This window comes from Strigops habroptila, chromosome 2 (genome assembly GCF_004027225.2).
Source record: "Strigops habroptila isolate Jane chromosome 2, bStrHab1.2.pri, whole genome shotgun sequence".
In the NCBI taxonomy this organism is placed as follows: domain Eukaryota; kingdom Metazoa; phylum Chordata; class Aves; order Psittaciformes; family Psittacidae; genus Strigops; species Strigops habroptila.
The window spans coordinates 49738350-49762846 of NC_044278.2; the positions used below are offsets into that span (position 1 = coordinate 49738350).

Sequence of the window (24497 nt, forward strand, 5' to 3'; positions counted from 1 at the left end):
CACTGATGAAGAGAACAGTAATGCACTAAACATCATTAAACACTTAAACTAAAATTCCTCCTTGATCGTCCCTTCACAACCACTTTGATTCCACTTTGCCACCCAGGACAAGAATAACCGCATGACCTCAAGGTCAGAAAATTCTTACTCCATTCTGAGAGCAAACTAAAGAATTCCCAAAAGCAGAGCCCTCTCCCACACACAGTCCTGCTTTTGGCTCTCCCATCTCTGACTGGCACTAATTTAAATTAGGGGACTGGTAGCTTTAGCACTTCAGCTGATATCAATTACCATTATATCATGCAAAGCACTCCCTGAAGTAATCAGGAACTAAGCTGCTTATGGAAATAGTGTAAAAACCGCACCAGGAATGAAATAGAAGCCAGTACTCAGCACAGGCATAACCAGCCCCTCTGTAAGAAAATGGGCGGCTGCATTCTGCACCAGCAGAATTACAGCCATTTCTGTGAATGGTTTTGAGGTGCACGGAGAGGTCACTGTCTTCCATAGATTGAGTTACTGCAAAGCCAATGTATAATAGCTATAGCAAGGAAGCAACTGGGTGCTGGCCTGCCTTAAAACATCCAAGGAGAAACAGAGTAAGCCAGAAGGACGCTGATTCTGACGCAGCTCCCAAGCAGGCATTGTCCTCTAATTTACTTGCAGCTAGCTCATGAAAACTTCCCAGTGTTTTTGCAGTCATAAAACCCAATAAGCCAAGCCTCCAAAACACAGATTTTTTTATTTTTTTTTTTATCCTAGTCCAGGAAAATGGTGAGAGGTAATGAGCTTGGGCCCAAATTCAACGTGATGTAAGGAACCAACAAGAAACAGACACTTAGGAAGCCTAAGCTGTAACAGCCATCTTGCATTGTTATGCTTCTGTCTGTGCTTGGTATCCCACCTCAATGGCTTTTGCCCAGGCACAAAGTATTTTGTTTCAAGAATGCTTAAACCAGTACTTGTCACTCAGGGCAAGCTTGCTCAACTGAGGAGCCAGCTAAAGTCATTCAGAGCCCACTTTATGTGTTCTGAAAGGGCAGATACAGATAGGCTTCCTGGCACCCTTCCATCCTACAATTTCCTACCGCTATTACACTGATGATTCAAATCTAATTTTAACAAGCAAGGAAGCCTTCTGCTGTCAGCAACCATTGTTCCAAGACAGAAGGAAAATACTTTAAACATATTTTCATGCCTTTCGACATCTGCATTTTTGTATTGCCTTTGTTCCTGAAGAGGGGCACAGAAAAGGAAAATAAGGGAAGCACTTCCCAACGTAGGGAGCTAGGATATCAACGCTGTCACTTATAATTTCCTAAACAAGCCTAATTTTTCCAAACAATACATGGCTAGCAGAAGGGCACTATTAATTTAAGAACTAATGCTTTGAAAGACTAAAAAACCTGCTATAGTAACAAAGGAAGTTTCAAAAACACATTCCCCTAAGATCACATGAAAATAATGGGGTTAGTTTCAAAAATACAAAAACGTTTTCCACATCCTATGGTAAAATTCAGTCCTACATGGTCACAATATTTTTTTTTTTCCCCAATAACTAACTGTATGCATCTCTTTACAGCTAAGTTTGCATGTAAATGAAAGGTCTCCACCAGTTTAGAAAAAATCTAAAAATTTCCTTGATTGTATACAATCTCAGAAGAGGAGACTACTCACCATGTTTCTAGGTTTTGGTATAAGAGAACAGAAAAAGCAAAGCAATTTGAATATTCTTCTACCTATTTACTGATGGCCTTCAAAAGCAATGTCAACATGCCATAATGAAGAGCTGAGTTCATTAGCTGTACAGCAAATGAACTCATCCTATATAATGTGCAATTGGAAAAATTGCAAGGGGTAAGATACTCACTGAACATAATTAGTTCTCAAGATTATTGTGGAAGTGGGACATAAACATGGTTTCAGTAACCAAGGATAAGACACCAGCAAGCAGAGAAAAGTCTTCCTGACAAGGAAGAAACAGCTCAGTTAGTTCTGAGTTACAGCACAGTCAAGTTAGCTATGTGGCACATACTGCTGTTCATATCATATGATTTTAAGAACCGAAAACAGAAGATTAAAGCCATCTGCAGGTCTCCTAAGCATAACAAATGCTATATTGAAATGTGTCCTGAAATATGTAAGGTGCTTCCATTACCTGGAATTCAAATCACGGAAGGTTGTTTATACATTGGAATGGGAAATATTTAATAGTATTTAACACTCTAACGGGTACAGAAAACACTACTCATGTAACGCACTGCCTTGTTTTTACAGCCTCTGTAAAATACAGTGCTATGCTGTTGACCGAATGGCAGTAGTCTAAACATGGGGGATCAAGTGTTACAGTCCTTTTAGACAGAGCTTACGGAACCTGCGCAAGGTATTTAACTTGATCTCTTTGTTCCAAGTCAGCGACATTTGATTTCATCCACATTCAGCAAGTTATTAATCTAAAAAAGCTAAGATTCTTTAATTTCTTCTTTTCTCCCAAGCCCATTTCTTCTTCTATAGAATTATTACCATAAATAAAATGTTGCTGTGATACTGACAGCCAATTGCACTGTCCAATAAAGGACACCTTGAAAAAGGCCAAGGTGTCATAGAGGTAACTTTTGGAGCAGCACAAATTACTGAACTATTTCTTCCATTTCTTGCACAGTAATTACTGTGTTGCAATTGTCTTCCAGGAACACAACCATCTTCTTGGCTAAAAAATGTGCATGTATTAGCCTAATCTTGACTGATGACCTTCATAAGAATGAAGGCAAAAAGAGGTCACCAGTGCATTTTCTAACTGAGTTCCTCAACAACACACGTTTTGAAACTCAAACATGGATTTCTTGCATTACATGTAACTTTTGAAACATAGAAAGAAATCTGAACAGGGTGTAAAAATTTCAGCTAATGGACAATTCCTCATCTCAATTTCAACTATTTTCCAGCTTTAAAATAGCTATCAGTATTGAGGGAATAACAAACTCTGTTTCCTGTTTAAATTCTTCTACCTTTAGCTTATTTCCAGTGCATCTTTTTATATCCATAACTTCCAAACAAGAGTCTTCTCATATCATAAATCTGCACACACTTATTACCACATGATGACCAACTCATAATTTCAGTGTCTATTTGACAAAATGCATTGGATTTTTTCAGTTTCCTAACAGAAAGATGAGCTCCCAAACTTTCTCCCCAATACATCCAAACACTTTGAGCTCCAAGTTTGAATACCGCTTCTCCACACTGCACCTCCACAGCACCTCCATACTAGTTAAATATCATCCATTCCATATGGATAGTAAATACACTTTTTATCTGTTAGTCTTGCAATCCTACAGCAAAACACTGTATCACTGAATGGTAGACTTATGTACAGTATGGCTGCAGCACACCTCAAGATACACAAATGACAGCTTCTGAAGGAGCTTTGGGTGCATCTGGCTTGCACAGATGAAACCAGAAAGACATCACCTTTACAACATCTTTACAATTAAGTAGTATAACAGAAATAATGAACTAAAAGCACAGTATGAAAACTAATATCTACAATCACCTGGAAATCTGGAATGGGGAAAAAGAAGACAAATGCTTGTATTTAGTTCAGAATGAGGATGTTCAGAAACAGCTCAACATAGCTTTTTTTAGTGACTACAACTGGAGCCAATAACTGCTGGATTTGCTTACAAATTCACTCAGTGTTTTAGGGACAGGACACAGCACAGGCTTCTGTAAAAGCAGGGAAATACTTAAACGTATGTTATCATCATATAGTATTAGCAGAGACACAGCCCTGCACATCTGGCTTCAAAGCATAGGAGATATTGTACCCACTGCTTTCCTCAGTGCAGATGTGCACACAAACCACTAGGTTTTTTTGCACTGATGCTTAACATTGACTAGTGGAAGTTGCAGAGACAGGAAGGACTTGGGATTTAATGCAGCTGAGGAAACTTAGAGGGAAAAAAGAAGCTTAGAGAAGGTGGAAGCGAGGACAGGCGGCCTGGGAAGAATACAGGAACATTGTCCGGGAAGCTAGGGACCAGGTTAGGAAAGCTAAGGCCCAGTTAGAATTAAATCTGGCAAGGAATGTGAAAGATAACAGGAAAGGATTCTATAGGTATGTAGCAAATAAAAGACAGACTAAGGACAACGTGGGCCCTCTCCGGAAGCTATTGGAAGAACTGGCTACCCTCGATTTGGAGAAGGCTGAGGTTCTTAATGACTTCTTTGTCTCAGTCTTCACTAGCAAATGCTCTGACCACACTGCCCAAGTCTCGGAAGGCAGATGCAGGGACTGTGAGAATGAAGACCTTAGGCCCACTGTAGGAGAGGATCAGGTTCGAGACCATTTTAAGAACCTGAATGTGCACAAGTCCATGAGACCTGAGGAAATCCACCCGCGGGTCCTGAAGGAGCTGGCGAATGAAGTTGCTAAACCACTGTCCCTCATATTTGAAAAATCATGGCAGTCAGGTGAAGTTCACGATGACTGGAAGAAGGGTAATATAACCCCCATTTTCAAGAAGGGGAAGGTGGAAGACCCAGGGAACGACAGACCAGTCAGCCTCACCTCTGTGCCTGGCAAAATCTTGGAGCAGATTCTCCTGGAAAGCATGTTAAGGCACATGAAAAACAATGAGGTTGTTGGTGACAGCCAACATGGCTTCACTAAGGGGAAGTCCTGCCTGACCAATTTGGTGGCCTTCTATGATGGGGCTACAGACCTGATGGACAGGGGCAGAGCAGTTGATATCATCTACCTGGACTTGTGCAAAGCGTTCAACACTGTCCCGCATGACATCCTTGTCTCTAAATTGGAGAGACATCAATTTGATGGATGGACCACTCAGTGGATAAAGAACTGGCTTGACGGCCGCACACAAAGAGTTGTGCTAAATGGCTCGATGTCCAGTTGGAGATCGGTAACGAGTGGTGTCCCTCAGGGATCGGTGTCAGGACAATCTTGTTCAACATCTTTGTCGGTGACATGGACAGTGGGATTGAGTGCGCCCTCAGCAAGTTTGCCGATGACACCAAGCTGTGTGGTTCGGTTGATACGCTGGAGGGAAGGGATGCCATCCAGAGGGACCTTGACACGCTTGTGAGGTGGGCTGATGCCAACCTTATGAAGTTTAACCAAGCCAAGTGCAAGGTCCTACACCTGGGTCGGGGCAATCCCAGGCACTGCTACAGGTTGGGTGGAGAAGAGATTCAGAGTAGCCCTGTGGAGAAGGACTTGGGGGTGTTGGTTGATGAGAAACTGAACATGAGCTGGCTTCAGTGTGCGCTCGCAGCCCAGAAAGCCAACCGTATCCTGGGCTGCATCAAAAGAAGCGTGACCAGCAGGTCGAAGAAGGTGATCCTGCCCCTCTATTCTGCTCTTGTGAGACCTCACTTGGAGTACTGCATACAGTTCTGGTGTCCTCAACATAAAAAGGACATGGAGCTGTTGGAGCGAGTCCAGAGGAGGGCCACGAGGATGATAAGAGGGCTGGAGCACCTCCCGTATGAAAACAGGCTGAGAAAGTTGGGGCTGTTCAGCCTGGAGAAGAGAAGGTTGCATGGAGACCTCATAGCAGCCTTCCAGTATCTGAAGGGGGTCTGCAAGGATGCTGGGAGGGACTCTTCCTTAGGGACTGTAATGGTAGGACAAGGGGTAATGGCTTCAAACTTCAACAGGGGAAGTTTAGGTTAGATGTAAGGAAGAAGTTCTTTACAGTGAGGGTGGTGAAGCACTGGAATGGGTTGCCCAGGGAGGTTGTGAATGCTCCATCCCTGGCGGTGTTCAAGGCCAGACTGGACAGACCCTTGGGCGACATGGTTTAGTGCGAGGTGTCCCTGCCCGTGGCAGGGGGGTTGGAACTAGATGATCTTAAGGTCCTTTCCAGCCCTAACTATTCTATGATTCTATGATACTAAATACAAATGAGAAGTAACAAAGATACAGTACTTAGGAAAATGCAAGATACAAGAAGTTTGGTACCAAAAAAGGAAAAAAGAAAAAAAATGTAAGAAGAAAGCAAAGGAAGGAAGGGAAGAAGTGCACTGAGCCATAGCTGAAGTGGGAGAAATTATAGGCAGGCAAGCTGCATAGTACAATTTTTTTAAAAAGAAATGATGCAAACAGAAAAAACATATATCTTTTATAAATTTAGGAGGCCCCGGACTCCTGAATCTCCTGGTTAAATGAAGGGGGAGGGGGAGTGCCTCCAAAAGGAAAAGCTTCAAGAACTGACTTTTGAGTGAAGACTAAGAGGTAAATTTGTACAGGTGAAAAATGGCAAAGTGGGACAAAGAGAAAGTGGGGTAAGAGTTTACAAATATCTAACAGAGAAATCTGCAGTGCAGAAAAAGGAAGACATTTTCTATCAGATACGTAAGCTCGAGGAAGAGTAAATGGAACCATTGGTGGGGATTTTTTAAATGGAAAATATTGAGTGACTAGCAGGAAATTCTTTTTGGAGGGGAATAACTGTTGGCCTGTGAAAAAAACTGCCAGAGGGAATGCTGGAAAGCTACTGCTGGACACAGTAACAGAAAATGCACTGATGGGAACACTCCTGTACCAGCAAGGAGGAATGCCTCGGATGATATAAAAGACCGCTTCCCAGTTTGCCTATCCATACACTGTGCATACTGTAACTAAGATATATTACCTGAAAAATTGGGCTTCCTTTTTAATATAATGCTAATGTGTTTTATTACTGATTTTAAAAGACTTTAATAGGAGGAAGCATATATTCAATTATTTTATTACATGCTCTGAATACAAATGGCAAGCATCTGCACTCTGGTTTACTCCTTCCATCCTCACCCTCTCATAAAAAAGCACTGGCACATTTTAGAATTCAGAGCAGCCCTCCCCAGCCCAGCCGCTTTCTTGGCTGATTTGCTGGGATCTATATATCCAATCTAATTATTTTGATTCCCATTTCCAACCCTATCAGTGGTGCAGTGGTGCAAGAAATCAAAATGCCAGTCTCCTGAATGTGTTGGAACCTAAAAGCTAACAGCTACTCATTTGCAGAGGCATCACTGTGTGGCCCCAAAGCCCCTGTCATCATGCAATTTATGTTAAGCTTTCTGGATGTGACTCGAGAGGGATTTCCCAGTGTACCAATACCGAGCATTTCATGTAACATTTCAGATATGCTACAGGTTGTTGCATCATCTTGTTCTGTCACAGTGTAACTAACGAAACCCAGCAACGCTCAGATTTTGTCTCTTTTAAAGGCTTCCTTAAGTCCTCCTTTGTTATTCTTCCCTTTGTTTTCCTAAAAGGGAAAAAATAGAATCATACAAGCTTATCTTCCCTTGAGTGATCAGAAGAAAGAGTCAGCAATACTCCTGCCAAAACACCTCCTATCCTCTGAAATCAGAGGGATCATATGTTGCTCACTCACTGCATTCCCTTGGGGGTCTTTTCCCTGACTATATGCTTTCCCCCTCTTAAATTACAGTCTTACTTAGATTACTAATGCCTCAGCACCACCAAAAATATTCCCATTCATTTCCCCAGCTTTTACAAATATGATAACATGACTTGTGTTTAAATATAAGCGTCACCATTTTACTTTTTGTTATGAATATCATATGTTTGGCAAGCTGTCTGACCTTCCTTATGATGATGAATGCCACAGCAAACAATTTGCTGTATCTTTAAAGAAATGGCCAATTCAATTACATTATGCCAGAAGCTTTCAAATCCCTCTCTGCCAAACGTCTTTGCTATATCCTGCCACAGACAGCCCATTTGTATTCCAGCACAGTAGGACACTTGTTTTATTGAAGCATACAGTTCTAGTTAGGTACTATCAACAGAGCACTATTTCAGTTCTCCAGCTCTGTGTTCCTTCCCACCCCCTCTACCCTGGGTTATTAGGGTTTTCAATTTTACTGACCAAACGTGTATGCATTACTAATTACATGCATGAAATCCAGTACTTATCGACTGCTAAAACAAAATACATTAGTGACCAATTACAGTTCTTGGCAGCAATGGTTATCATTTTAGTGGATTTAATCATTGCACTTAAAGTGAAGCTTGAGATCCCCTTTGAGATTACACCACTAATTGCTTCTGTTTTGCCAGTTACTGCATGAGCTGGTTTGCAGAAAGGATCACTAAAGAGGCTTTCTAAATATCGAAGAGCAGCAAACAGATGAAGCCTCCTGTAATGAGTCTCCTGCCCCCCAATAAAACCACAGCATCACTTCATTCATACCACAATGCCAATCTCCAGTACATATCCCCCTTGTCATCCCCTCTTTCCATCTCACTCCTTGCTATTTTAGCAGACAACAGAAATACAGCTGCATTGCTGTTCACGTGAATTACGTGACACGCTGTCATTTATTTTTATAGATACTGAGAGTATTACACTTTAAAAAAAATGAATGTTTTCCACCCTTTTCTATGTTTGCAGAGAGGACACTACTTGTTTTTATTATGACAGAATTTTTGAATGGTCTTAGACCTTTAAGAAAAGAAAACCCAACAAACAAACCCCACCAACAACCTAGGCAAAGTACATGATTTATTACATGCACAATACCACTGTAATAGGCTTCCACTCTCCCGGAATCCCTAAAAACAAACACTCCCCCTCCTAAGGAATTTGCAATATAACATACTGTTCTTTAAAAGCCCACGTCTACCTCCAGATACCCACTAGTGATGAATTATCTGGTTACAGCTTCATAAAGCAGAAGTGTCTATATATTTTAATGCTGAGGCCAACCACAGGACTCTGGTACCTTTCAAATTTAGTGATATACAGCTTTCCAAACACCAATGAAAGGCTGTGACACTTGGCTCCAGGCAAAACAAGGAGATATAATTTCATCAACATTTTAGGTCTGATCAAAATAAGCTGTCTTTCACAGACAGAAAGTGTGGGGGAGGGTTGCAACTACAGTTCTGTTAGCTGTCTGAAAACAAGCTATTTTAATAAACAAAATTGTCTGAATAAATGCTTGGTTCCTTTTTATTTAAATTTCAGCTACTAGAGTTTTCCTTTTCTCAAGCACCACTTTCCAAAAAACAAACAATCCTTCTCAAAAATATTAAAAAACCCCCAAATCCTCAAACAAAAAATTCTCATCAGATTAAAAACCTTCTGGAATTATCTCATGAAATATAAACTTTTTTAGGATTTCAGTGGGTGCTAAGTTGATACAACTCTAATTAGAAACTTAATTGATCTCTGTGAGAAAGATTGGAGAGAAAGAGTTTTAAATCCCCAGCGACTTCTAAGCTATGAAAAGCAAAGCGTATGGTATCTTTAAAATCTGTCAGAAACCATACACTACGATTTACAAAAATAATCACAACCTCCTTGAAATTAACTCCTAAATGAAGTTGAAGAGCTTCATCCTACAGTATCAACAGGCTGTAGCAACAGTACCAGTTGGCTTCACTTCAGCCTCTAAATATGGTATGGACTATTACCTACCAATCACTGAAAAAGAACATAATGCAGCACACAGAGGGTTGCGTCACGGATACGTTTTATCTTGCTTCAAACCCAGATGTAGATTTGCACAAACCCATCGATCTTTCCAGAACATCGGGCACAAAACTGCTACATGCAGGATGTTCTCAAAAAAAAGGCCAGTTCATTTCCATGCTTAACCGAGAAAATCTTGCCCCAGGGCACTCAATTTCAAGTCTGAATTGGAGTATCTGTAGGTGATGCAGTAACTACAACAACTGGCAAATAATGAACTGGATAAAACACCTAAATTAGAGGTCAATCCTATATTCATAAAGGAATAGAGTACACAATTTAATTTGGATATCTCCATCTCTTAGCTCAATAGTTCTTGACTTCTGACTTCCACAAACAACAATTAAGGACAATTTTCAAGTAAAAAGTAACGTAACACTGACATGGTATCTTTGTCAAGGCAGAAGTCACTACACCTACAAATCCTCAAGCCCAGCAGAATTATCACCTTTCTTTTGTATGGGCAAGCTCCTGTCTCACGTACACAGCACAAAATTTAAACTGTAATTCCGAAAAGATTGCAATTGTACCTGGAGTTTCTAGTGCTGCCTTCCAAATGAGGAAAGGGGAATAAGACAGGAGAAGAAAATATTCCTGAAACGAACAGCTGAGCTTATGTACCACCCAAAATACAAACGGTCAGGAAATACCTGTCTTTCATCACTGTCAAAAGCAATCGACTAAAATATGCAGAGTAGGACTGATAACACAGGAAATAAATGAAAACATTTGCTGCATGTTAGTACAGAACTTAAAAGAAACAAGGCAAAAACCTCTCTCAAAGGTCCCTGCTGGATTTAAAACAGAGCTGTTGAGCCAATTTTGGTTTCAAAACATGTCATTATCATTTAAGAATACTGAACTTCTCTTCTTTAATAAACCTTACACCTGTTCACAAGTACACAGACCTCAGTTCCTAAAACCATAAGTACAAGTATGACAAGGCACGGTATTTGCAGGAACCAAAACTTCAATGAGAACTACAAATGCATGGGAGAACAATCAGTACTTATAATACAGACTGGGGCATTATTTGTGCTTCTCTATGTAACTTTGAAATCAAAGAATGATAATGCTAAAAGCTGCCATGATGCATTTCTGAATGAATTAAAAGTCTTATGTGTGTATGGCTCACAAAGCCTGGCATAGTTCTAACTTACATATTTAATTCTCTCTAATATTAAAAGCAATGAGAGACTTCTTTGTCTACTACTTTATCGCAGAGAGATAAACACGGTAAATACTATGGCAAAATGAAATACACTTTTTTACGTAGTGACGTGACAGATAGCAATTTATGAGTTCATGCATTCAGTACAAGAATATGATTAAACCACAGCACAGACTTAGAGTAAAATGCACTGATAACAAGTTTAGACCAGATTAAATCAAGAGACTCCCAGCTGATAAGTAGAGTTTGTAAAATACACTGTAGATAACAGTAAGGATATTCAACTTACTGAAGCCTTCCAAAACTAAACGTAATTCTTTTAGCATGACAAATGCCAGCAGGAAGAAAGGCTCCAGCTCCGGCAGTTGTTTCAGAAAACTCAATTAACTTGCCCATTATTAAAAATATGTTACCAGTAGAAAGATGTTTTGTGCTATACTGTACTTGTCTGCTCATTAATATTGCATGCATTTCATATATGAATATGTATGAATAAATAAATACATTAAATAATACAACAAAGTACCTTTCTGACATGTAAAGTCATTTATTGTAACCAGAATAATGCTTGGATTGCCAGGAAAGGAAGCTAGGTGGATAACTGAAAAATATTCTTCCTGCCTTTTCAGAAACCTGTGTAGGCTGGGTTTGGCACTTGGGACCTCCAGACGCCTGGGAATGTCTGCCACATGCCCTTTCAAAACTGATGAAGAAAAGCTGTCTCTGTCCTATTTTAATGGAAGCTAATCCAACTATTTTAATGGAAGCAAACCCAACCAAAACAATAGCTTTTGTCTCAAACAATGTGAAATGAGCATTCACCCTTTCCAGGACGACCACATTAGGCCTCCACAGGGTCATCTGATTCAGCCTTCCTCCTCTGATGACCTCATACATAACCTGGCATCTTCCTATGACTTCAGTCCTGCTGCATCTCAGCGCCTTATTATGATCACAAACCAGCAAGATCATGTTTAACTTTTAAAAATGAGAGGTCGCTCAAACTCAGAAATTAGCCTCAAGATAAAGAACTGAAAAGGCAAACCACCAAAATACCAAGAAATCCTGCGTATAATCTATGTTTAATTTTACGGAGGTTTTAGCGGTAGCAATAAAAAGCACTGAAGGCTCCGTACAACATTCCCTCCCTTTAGCTAGCCTTAGTACTTCTAGTCTTTCTTCATTCAAAAGCCAAGGTATTGTCTCAAGTTACAGACTGCAACTAGGCACATAGATGCTGAAAAATATTCAACAGTTTTAAACATTTTGTAAAGCTCATTTCCAGCTAAGCATTCACTTACTCAGGTGCAAGAACAGTCAAGCTCCCCAGTTTCCCCTAGATTTCCCTTCAGGCCAGTTTTATCCTTAGGTACCTGTGTACAAGAAAAAAGAAACAAATCAATTTACATAACTCCTCATAAGTTCATCTCTTGCTTATATCAACTCTTATGGCCCACAATTCTCAGCAATTTTAAAATTCAGATCTCCAGCTTTTCTAATAGGATTATTTCCCTTCAATTTGTTTAACCAGAAACAAACTCAAAGCCTTTTTCCCTTGCAAAAAGACTGGGTTTCATTTGACCAGTTCTACATAGATACATACATATATATATGTATGTTTGTGTGTGTATATTTCTATCTATTAGACTTAGCTTAACCTTAAATGAAAGTTTTCTGTGAGAAACCTCATGTAAATTCCACCTAGAAGGTAGGATTGCACGATTCGGGTATATTTCATCACTTGTTTTTAGGAGTACAAAACAAAGAGCAACACAGTTAAGACTTTGTTAGCAACAGATTTAAGCTACCTTAAAACTGTTAACATGTGACAAGAAAACCCTACATACCCAATTACCACTTCAAAAATTGAAAGCAGGGTTGTGTACAGGTGCACTTGTCAGTTAAGGAGGAGCTCAAAAAATAAGGTTATTCTACTTTCTCCTGGCACTAGTATGAATTAAAGAAACATTTTCAAAATGTGCTATTCAACCATATGGAATCAATTTTTGCAGACATATGGAGCTCCAATTAAATAAGTGTGGCTTTGCTGACACAAAATCCACCTGCACATATTCAAATTTTCCAGAATTAGACCATCTAATTTAGAGCACCCCATCTAACAATAACAGAGTAGAAAAGCATTGCATTTCATATAACGCAACCATTGAAACTAGTCTCTTGAAATAGCAGTTGCTTTGACCTTGGCCAGAACACAGACAAGATGGAATTAGTTCCCCTAAAATACAATTACATCAGATCAAAAGAAAATTATTTGTCATCTTCTCCATCATGCAAGTAAATATGTAATTGGAAAAGTAAGCAAGGTACAGTTTTTCCAAGAAGATTCTACCAGAAGGCAATGGAAATTAAAAAACTGACTGTAACTATGCTTCCTGGTTTTCAAGTTTTCTCTGCACACTGTGCATCCAGATTTTCCCAGGATAAATATTTTCCCAGGATAAATATATATAGAAAATATATATGCCATTTAAAAAACAACAACAACAACAACAACAAAAGAAAACAAAATTCAACAAGCTACATATAAGCATCAACCCGCTCAACAACCCTAAAATCTTAGAAAGGTGTCCAATGAGGTGGAAACTAGCAAGTCTGACTGGCTTTTTATTAGGTGATGACACAATTTTTTTCCACAGGTCCCCAACCTCATTCAGTGACTAGAAGAGAGTACTGAAAATCTACACATTAACTGAATTACACACATTCACAGCACACCTCTACACTTTATCTACTCCAGGTTATTCTGTGCTGTTTCAAGCAACACTCTAAGGACAGAAACGCTCATTCTCACATAGAGTGCCTCTTTGGTGCTCTCAGGATAACAACAGATTGCATTACAGTCTCTGCAAAGTGCATCATAAGATCCCCATAGCCCGAGAACTTAAAAGAACAAACTTTTCAATTAGGAGCATTACAAACTTCAACATTGAACCAGAGATTCCTAAAATTCATTTATGAGAGTACCTAGGCTTATATAATACTTTAATTTTCTAGGGAAGTTGTATTCATCTGTCTTGACTAGGCAACACATCTCTCCTTTCTTGTAGCTCATTACCCCCCCTTCACTGCCTGTCTCAATGTTTCTATAGCAAATAAAAACAAGTTTTCAAAGACTTGTCTCCTTTGCCGCATAGTCTTCATACACTTCTGGTCCGGTGAAAAGATCGTACAATTCTAAATTGTATAATTTAAAACCATAACACAATGCATATGTCCAAGGGAGCTCAGTTAACGTATTCTAGACAACCGCAATTCTTCACTTTCACAGCTTTGCAGCGCTTGATCTTTGTAACTCTAACAATGTTATTCAAGACAGCCTTCTGAGCTTGGTTTAATTTCCAGCTCTTTTGAAGACAGCAACTGTTGAAAAGGAGAGGCTCCATCGTGTTCAATGCAGATCTCAGAGCCTCCCTCAAAACTCGCCACTTCTCCTCCTCATCCAAGCTGTGTCATTGCCAATCCTGCTATGGGTGCTACGCTTTGTCCTGAACTCACTTCTAATGACGGGTGTTAGAGAGATTTGTACAAGGGCTAATGAGCAGGAACACTTAATTTCAGGATCCCAGAAGGACTTGGTCAGAAGATAAGCCAAACCAGCCATGCTGTCTGTGCAGAAGTAGAATTTCAGGCACTTCAATCCCTCACTATTGAAAACCAGAAACCTACACATGTAGATGTCAAGGCAGCTGCATGAAGGCTTTGAGGACTGTAGATACTTCAGTCTTGGTGTTAGATTAACACCATCTACTCTTTCAAATTTATTTTAATCATTCTTCAAGGAACCCAAATAAAGTTGGAGCCTAAATCTCAATCCAAACTCATTCTACATTTTAGTTAACACAGAGTTACCAGTACTTCTTTAAGCCACTCTTTGTAAACACAAAACAGCCCTTGATTCAGTCAAATACATTAAGTATTGGGGCGAGGAGGTAGAAATGTTTTTTAATTAAGAACATGGTTTTCTTGGCACCGTTTACCAAGGGTAAGTTTGCTTATCTTCATTCCACCGGAAGAAAGCAGATGATAGCATACCTTCACCTATTTTTCCCAGGAAGTATGAACCAACCAAAGACATTTTCCTCTCTTCTCTCAAACGTCCTCCCCACTCCTTTTCTTCTTCTTTTTGGGTGGGAAGAAGGAGTGCAGGGGGAAGGGGAGGGAGCTTGAGGGTGTTCAGACAGAATTTAAAATTATTTTATACAATCATAGAATACCAAGTGGGAAGGGACCTCAAGGATCATGTGATCTAACCTTTCTAGGCAAAGGATGACCTGGGCAAGATGTCCCAGCACACTGTCCAGTCAAATCTTAAATTGTCCAACACTGGGGAATCCACCACTTCCCTGAGGATGACTGTTATCATTGTAAAAATTTTCATCTGGTGTAGAACCGGAACCTTCCCAGGAGTAATTTGTGCCCATTAACCCTCGCCTTTCCACATGACTCCTTTTAGAAAGGGAGTCTCCATCTTCTTGTAAGACACCCTTTAAATACTGGAAGATGGTGCCAAGGTCTTCCCATAGATGCCTTTTCTCAAGGCTGAACAAACTCACTTCTCAGCCTTTCCTCATGCAACAGGCTTCCCAGCCCTTTGATTATCTTTGTGGCCCTTCTCTGCACCCTCTCCAGCCTGTCCACATCTTTTTTGTATAGCGGGGACCAAAACTGAACACATTATTCCAGGTGTCGCTGACAAATGCTGAGTGAGATAACGACATCTTTGCCTCTGCTGGGGATGCCCTTGTTGATGCAACCCAGCACCTGTTGACTTTCTTTGCCACAGCAGCATACTGTTCACTCATACGAGCTTATCTGCCAGGACCGCCAGGTCCCTTTCCACAGTTGCTGTCCAGCCGGGTAGATCCCAGCCTATGCTGTGCTCCCAGACTGTGTTTTCCCAGGTGCAAGACCTTACACTTGTCCTTGTTGAACTTCATAATGTTCTTGTTAGCCCACTCTTCCAGCCTAGCCAGATCATCCTGCAGGCTGGTTCTCCCTTCCAAAGTGTCCACCTCCCTACTCAGTTTGGTATCATCAGCAAAAAAGTTGGGAGAGGCAAGCAAATTAAAGGACATTTAATTGTTGAGTAAGTCCTATTTTTAGAATAGTTTCAATATTTGGATTGGTAACAATAATGTTTGTTACCAACATGAATTGGTAACAGAATATGAACAAAATCAACACAAACAGAAATCAGAAGCATATAATAAATTCAAATATGATGAGAATTTAATTAGGAACATTCTTCCCACCTTTGAATACACAAAAATAGTTCTTTGGATTACCTCATGACTTCAGCCTTATTCGTAACAGACATCTTTTGAAAAGAACCTTACTATAGATTAGTATAGGTTAGGTGATCTCAGCTACTTGGTATCAATGAAAACTAACAGCTAGCCATAGGATTGTTCCTCACATGGATTTACATATCAGTATCCTAAACCTGTCTAAACCTGTCAGCTTTCCCATTAATCTGCCCTTCTACTTTATTTCTTCTTTTCCCATATTTTATACATTCTCCTGTCTCACAGAACCCCTCCTCTTCCATTCATCTCCCTGTGTTTGTTTCTTCCTCTTCCCCATAATTTCCTCACTGAAACACAACCCAAGCTTCAAATCACGAAGAACGCAATCGCCTTTCTGCACAGTATAATCAGTACTTTGCACAACCCCCATGTGCTGCAAATGCTGCAGGAGCTTTTCCTTAGCTTCAATACAGTTCAGTATTGCTGAATGTAAAGCACAATACTAAATTGGTGTAAGTGAAAACTTTAATCTTTCACATTATCTTTGCAATTAGCTTCTTGAGATTTATAAACTTGTTTGACACAACCTGCACGTTGATTGCCCAGAGATAACAGTTCTGGAAAATTAAACATCTAGAAGGATCACACTGGATTTAAAACCAGACCTGTTGTTGATTGTTATCCTGAGCTTATTCTCAGTATTATTCTCTCTTCCAGCCCCACCTCATTCAAATACATGTGACACTTTATGGCACACTTTACATGCCATTTTGCTTCATGTGCTGATAAACTTCCCTGTGCTTAGGCCTTGTGTTTCTTTCTCATTTGCACTATTTCTAAGTAGTGCAAAAAGTCACATAGCTTTTCTCCATTTTTTTATTCTGAGCCACTATACTTCCCCTTCTCATGATGATAAAACCATATTCAGTCACATTGCTCCTTTTCTCTAGCAGAGCAGGAGATCCAGACTTCTCTTCCACCAAATGCAACCTCATCCCTTCAGGGTAAGCACAGCAATCTCAGTTCTTTCTTGTCTACCTTTGTGCTCTGCTGCTGCTCATAATCCGACTCCTCCCAAACAACTAATGGGGTCTGTTGCTGAACCCTCCAATGTGCTGAAATAGTCAGGAGGCTGACCAGTGTGTGCATGTGTTTGCAAGCACATGTGAGAGAGCAGGAGCGAATGCTCACTTGGGAGGGAAAGGGAGGCAGCCTCTCCTCAGAATGAAATATTCACATACTAGGCTTAAGCCTTAGGATCCTCACAGCCTGTAATAAAAGCTGTGCAACTGAATCTTCTTGATTTAAAAATCTCAACCTCTGCTGAAATGATGTAGATCCAGTGAAGGAAGCACATATCCCTCCTATGCTGCTACTCTGAGTAGCCATTTAATAACAGCATACTTTATTTACTGAGTATAGATGAATGATTTAGTGCTAGAAGGTGTCCGCTAAAGTGGAATTTCTAGTACATCTTGATTCTTCCAATATTGAAACTAAAAAGAAAAAAAATAAAAATAATACTGTACTATTTATCTGAAATACTTTTTAATATTTAAATAACAAATGATGGATAGTATACACTACAACAAGGCAGCCTTTCAACAAACACTTTTGTGTGTCCAGTATATTGAATTTGTACTTACTTTTTATATCATTAATGAACATAGTATTTACAAATAAATCACTCATTCCTCTGTTGAGCCACACTGCGTTAAGTACACTTTAATGATGAAAGTGGTATCTAATTATCTTTATTTGACCCCAAATGCAACAGGGAAATAAAAATGTTCAAAATACTTAGATCTTGCTGATAAGCACTCAGCATTGAAAGATATGTGTCAGGATAATGTAAGATGGTATTTATTTTTATTTCTTCTGAAGAGGTCTCAAACAGCCACATGAATATATTAATGTTGTACAACCTCTTGTTCTTCAAGTTCATCTACTGCCTTTGAAGTGGTGTTGAAGTAGAACAAGATTCAGTTACCCTGGTACCACCACCCCCCTCCCCCAACCCCCCCATATGGCCTGACCCTGCAAATCCACTGCTGTCACACCCCATGGAGGAAGCAGGCCTGTCAATATGAATCAGGCCCTCAGAACTAGGCTTCAAAACCTAAATAATCCAATGGCTGTAATTCATACAGAAGCCAACTACCACTGGTGATTCCAGACATTTCTCAAAAGTTGGCACTCTGAGTCTCTTCTATTCAGCATGTTTGCCTTTCTTTGCCAGTTAGTGTAACAGTAAAGTAAATATCTGTAACTATTACTAGTAGACCAGTGACATGAAAAAGACACTTAGTTTACCCACACATACCTCCTTTCCAGAAAGGTCAAGAGAATCATTTACTAATGAAGGTCTGTCATTTTCCCCCAGAAATTACCCATATGAAGCCAAGAATTGCCCCATCATACCTCATCATGTTAACAAGTGCCTGTGCCTCCCCAAAGCCCTCAAGGCTGAAAGAAAGTAACTGTTCTTACCATCTAATGGTTTCCCCACATGTAAACTTTGCCAGTATAATGGCGACAGAATCATACACTGCACTAGTTTAAATCTTCCATGAAGGAGTCTGCAGGGGTTTTGGGGTAATAAATCGGCTTTTGGCTTAACAACCTTCATCCTGCTCACCTCAAAATGTCTTTCTTACTAGAATAAGGATTCTAGCATGATCGCTATTGTTATTATAGTCTGGCTGATGCTAGTTAACTTGCTCACACAGACAAGTTCATCTTCCCAGCAAACAAGTGATCTGGATTTATGCTTTGTACAGCCTAAAGACAATATACTTAACATTTCTTTCATCCATGAGCTTCACACTTCAGAGAGCTGCAGGAGAGAGGAGGTGCTGGAGGCCTGGTACTTTCAGGAACCATTAATTATAGGAACTCATCATGAAGGGCATTACTAGAAGTTTGCTTCAGACCGTCTGCAAGTATTAGAGATAATCCAATGGTTTAAATATAAACAGTGCAGTTGCTGTCACACAGTTGTCCATGAAAGATAAGGTCTTGGTGCATTTTTTCTCCCCCCAGATTGACGATCTGTAAGGTGTTGAACAGGAAAGCAATTGACCACAGAGTAAGTCCCTTCCAAAAAAATGTATTCCCTAGCATGTCGGGGTATTTTTTTTTTTTGCGTTTGACCTCGAAGTCAAACTTGCAAATTATTGGCAGAAGCAGGAATAATATTTTACTTCACTAGTTCACTTTATTAAGAGTTCTCCACTACCTGACAATGTATTTTATAAATATTTAGGTTTATATTATAGTGGTTCCCTATCAGAATCGATTTTTTTATTATGACAACAGTCACCTAACGCATAGAGCTCCTTTCACAGTCAACTGAATGTTTGGTGGCATGATATGCCTTGAGCCTAAAAGCCAACAAAAGATAGATTTTACTTTTTCATCTGAGCTTCCAATGAAATGCTGAAAAGAAACGTTCTCTTTAAATCCTGTCCAGAATAAAATCTAGAAAGCTGTAGCCCATCCTTTACCAGCTGCTTTTTCACTTACTAATTTAGGAACAACACTTCTTCCTGTTGCACACTTACCAGGAAGCAGCTATGCCATGAATGTGTTATAAACACTACGCATCTCTCAAGCTGCACGGCTTTCTGAAAAACAAGACAACCTAATGGAAGTGCTGCTCTTTATCATCCTCTACTTCCTGCCCGCATTCTGGTTACTTAATTCTATAAGAAAGTTAGACCCTGTGAAAGAATTTCACATCTCGTTTTCCTTCTGTACTTCCACTTTCAACCTGAGGTCTATGGTGAAATGCTGATTTCCCTGGAAGTCCACCTTCTCACAAAAATTCTGCAATTGCAAAGGTAGAGGGATAACCAAACTGCTAGACATCACTCACTGAGAACAACCCTTCTGCGGTGCAGGAGGCAAATACATATATTCCTCAGGCAACATGACAGGAAAACTTCTCTGCACCAAACAGCAAAGTTTGAGCAGCAGGAAGAATGCAACACATTGTCTGGATCACCAACATGACATTTCACTGTGTGCCTCAGTACAGTTCAGAGACATGGGATGGTCCCTTCGGGATGGATGTGCAACTGCAGACAGCCATGTGATGAATGGTCAGTTCTGAAGTTTTCATCTGCCTCCATGCACTCTAAACACCACAAAATGCTTCTCAATGCCCTAAAAAAAGGCAAAATAGCTATAGGAGAGGCTATAATTACAGAGTACCATAGAGGAAGAGATGGAGACATATATCATATGTCTTTGCAATAGCTCCATACTTTTTTAACAATTGCCAAGTAACAACTTCTCCTAAATGATTACAGGAAGTGGATCACACATCACACATCAAAAAAAGGATAAATATATCTCTTTTATCCTATTTCCCAAGGAGAAGCCATTCATCCCCGATCCCAGATCTTGTAATCGGTTCCATGGTAAATGTGAGAAGATGGGGGGTAGAACAGAAAACAAGTAAAATAACTTGTAATTAAAGGCTTTGGGAGAAGAGCAGAAAAAACGTACTTCTTATCCACAAGCAACCACTGGAAATGCTGAAGCACGTTGTTAGTGCCAAATTAATGAAAACAAATATTTTCAGTCTCCCTTTAGACCCCTTGGAGACCTCAGTACTTCAAATCCAAAGATTCATCCTCTTAACTTTCTATAGTCATTCCAGAATAAAATCTCCTGTACAGCTTACTGAACTCAGGCTTAAAACTGTTCAGGTTCTTTGCCCCACTGTCATGTCCAAAAGAAATGGGGAGAAAAGTTCTTATAATTTCCCATCTACATGTATTCAGGATGAATTTATAATATCAGTACCAGAAAAATTGGTTATACTTTAGCTGAAACATTTCTTCGCTGTCAATGTGTACCCGTAAATTTATTTACAAAGAATAACTTTATCATTTCTCCACCTTTGAGTATACTAAGAACGACAAAAGCTTTCTAATTTGCTCTTTGAAAGATAAATACTCTCTAACTCTGATCAGTCTTGTAGTCTGTCTTTGCACCTGTTCCAATTTAAATCCATCTTTCTGTTCCCAGCAAGGGAAGAGCGTTGGACACAATATTCCAAATGAAGTCTCAGGAAGGCTTTCTGAAATGCTATTAGCATTTCTCTCTCTCTCTACAAAAATATCATGTCTAATGCATCATAGAAGCACATCAGCCTTTTTCACAGCTAGATCATACTGGTGGTTTAGAGCCATCTTAGCGGCATTATGACAGCACTTTACCTAATTCAGACAACTACAACCATTAAATTATCTACACAACATCCTATGATGTTAACAGATGTTCTTCTCATTTTAAATATTTGCATATTGAGATAAAGACTAGCGTGACCTCTCTGAGACCAGACACTGGGGTCTTGCAGAGCTGAATTAGCAACTGAGACTTTCTTGTTCTTCATCCTAAAAGTACACCTCCAAACACTAGCAGCAAACAGATGAACTACACAGTGTACAGTAACAAGGGTACTCCTGTTACTCCATGCCAAATGCCTGTGCCTGCACTCAAAAGCTATTTCTAAATGGATGGTTATAGATGGCCACTGCTCCCATCTACCATGTAACTGCATTAGCCTGCTGAGGAGCCACACTGAAGATACCCAGAAAGGCCAAACCTCCACCTACCTTGACATAGGGATTGCCTCCCCACTGCTTGCTCTTATCTTCATGTCCTCAGCTGGCAATGAAAGTGTCTTTTCTTGTGATGATCCCATCTAAATAAACTTCCAGGTGTTAGGCCACCCCCTCTCACACATATTTGCTCTTACCTTTGCCACAGCAAAAGCTGCTCAATTATAACCACTTCTACCAAAGCTTGTGTCTACACTGATATATTTTCCTGAAAAATGTTTCAGGATTCTGAATACATAATTTGAATGCTCTTCTTGTTATAAAGTTAAGATCATACTGAAAGCGACAGCTTACAACAACAACAACAACAAAAAAATAATAAAAAAAAAATCTAAAATTGCAGGAGCACAAATTCAAATAATGAGGGACAAAGGAGCTGACTGGTACCAAGCAAATAGCTTGGCAGTTCCTACACAAGGTAGTGTGTTGTAGCTACTCACATCATAGTGTTAATTTCACAGTCATGATATAATACTTCTAATGCTATTAATCTAAACCTATCTTTGTGAAAAGATTACCCAGAACATGAACATTACTTGAACTAGACAGAACATGAATTACTTTTCCGTAAAGCTCAGGATCTCTTGCTTGCATGAAATTCCATGCATGTTCTGTAGTCACATTCCAAAAAAATACTTTTTCTTCCAACAGTTAGCAGAGCCAGAACTGTCCTCTGAGCTAAGTCATGAGAGTCTTTTTCTGTAAATAAAGCAAGCATTCTAGTTGAGCAACACACTACCACTTCTTCTCAGAAAACAAATATCCTAGTTATACTTGAAATTGGTTTCTCTTTTTCACCCATTATCACATGTATATCTTAACCATTTCCCATTTAGGCCTGTAGCATAAGCTGCCCTCCACAGATGAACTTATTATTCGTAAAGGAAAAAGCTCACAAATATCTAAGGCAGATGGGAGGACTATTGCTAGTACCTTGTGGTGTAAAAGTCAGTAACAGTGCTGCACTAAAATGAAAGAGTGTAGCTGTGCAAAGCCTCAAGCATTACCTCGCAGAAACTGTAGATTAATATAACCTACTACATCACTTCTACAGATGAAATATAAATACCTTCTAGATATTTATGTTTCCAGAGCACTTTCATGCATCACTGAAGGAAGGACCAGGAACAACTGAATTGACATGACCCAGCATGTTACCGCTGGTCAGCTGAGCTGAGTCGGTTACAACGAGCAGTAGATATTCTTCACAGTTAGCTAACTGCCCAGCAGCGGGGAAAAAAAAATAACTCTGAGGTGGCTTACGCACATGTCTGTCTTTCTCTTTACAACTGAAGAGATGAAAAAGCCATCATACAGCCAGTGATGCCAAGCCCGATGATGACCCATCTCATGTGAAGATGCAGTAATACCCTGCATTTTATTAATGTGCAGTAGCACAATTTGCTCCAGGCTGTAAAGATGGTTTTCTGTCCTCTGTGCCATGTGCACTCATTAGCAAGATGTGAATGCACCAATTTGGCCCTTTTGTTTTTGATAATGGAAAAGGTTATGCTTTGCTGAAATTGTAGATGAATATCAGGCATAATTCTGGTTCTTAGACTATGACACATGGCATATAAAATACACACACTTTTGACTGAGCGCATGCTTGACTTACTCTGTAAAATTCAGTTCAGTAATCTGAAAACCAGGAAAACTATCTCCTGATGTTTGCAGTTTGGAGCTACATAAATATTTATACATTAAAATTTCAGAGTTCATAAATCTGGTAAAGAAGAAGTGTATTTTTTATTTCCAATATGGAATGTCTATTCAGAAAATCAGCCTGATTTCAAGAAGACTTCAGAAATCACTTTTATTTAAATACAAACACATGTACCTCTTCCTGTAAGGTCCTACCAGCAAAATCCTCTTAGATTCCTAGTTGGAAAATACATATGCCAAGATACATTTGCACGTAAGGCATAAAGGTTGCATGTATACAAACACATACTGAAATCTTTGTATGTATACATAGTAAAAGAAACACTGCAGTTTGCAAGCAAAAATGAGCAGGCAGTGTTTCAAATTGACAATGTGGTTCGGTGTTACCAGGAAGGACAAGAATTAAACTGATTTACGGTAAGTTACCTGTACTGCCCAGGGATGATAAACAGTTATGAGACTAAATTAAGGAAGTTTGCATTGCTGCCTTATGGTGCTTGATTGTTCAATTAATGTCTCAAAATACTGAATTATCTATATCTAAGCACTGTTTGGTTTTGATGTTAGCATGAAAGAAACAGGTTTTTAAAATCACAACACACTTGGACAGATTCAATTATCATCAATGCTCCATCTCTAGCACTAAGTCCCACTCATCCCTTCTGACTGACCTTACCACTTTACCTTTTTATACTTAGAATCTTACATACCAAAACTATCTTTAGAATCTTATATATCAAAACTATCAGACTAAGAAAAAAAATAAAGCATAGGCCCAACACAGAGACTGTGCCTATGATAAAGAGCCTAACACCTTTTAAAATCAGGGAATCTAAAGCTTCTAAGTTTATGTTTATCTACAGCACACTCCTTTCTAATGGACAATGGAAAGTATCTTGCGATTAATGTATTTTGTGAATGCAGCATGCATGTATTTGGATGAAGATAAAAGTATAGGTATGACACAAGCTAAGGACCCAGCATATGCAAATGTCAGGTGGGATAGTAACCTGCAAACCAGAAACAATACAGTGTTGTTAATAGCCATAAAAAGGAAGCAAGAAACTACAGGAGGAGCACTCAAAAATTTTACTAGTATTTTACCAGGTTTGCTAGGGGCATAACTTCAGTGATACTTTTGGCTTGAGTTTCCTAACTTTGATCAATTTACAGTAAATTTAAATTTGTTCAGAAGACCAAAAGCAAAACACACAAGACCGAAATTACTTCCTTAGGTTTACTGTCTTGCATT

General features: G+C 39.5%; 1 protein-coding gene across 10 annotated transcripts in view; it reads right to left on the reverse strand.

Moving 5' to 3' along the window:
* Positions 1-24497, reverse strand: part of TBL1X (transducin beta like 1 X-linked) — a 204084-nt gene that overhangs the window by 135609 nt on the left and 43978 nt on the right. For 5 of the 10 annotated variants that reach the window (XM_030477273.1, XM_030477272.2, XM_030477282.1 and 2 more), the window contains one exon: positions 11982-12053. The exons of 1 other annotated variant lie outside the window; for it this stretch is intronic. The gene's annotated coding sequence lies outside the window, so the exon portion shown is untranslated. 4 more of the 10 variants (XM_030477275.1, XM_030477279.1, XM_030477277.1 and 1 more) reach the window with 4 other exon arrangements.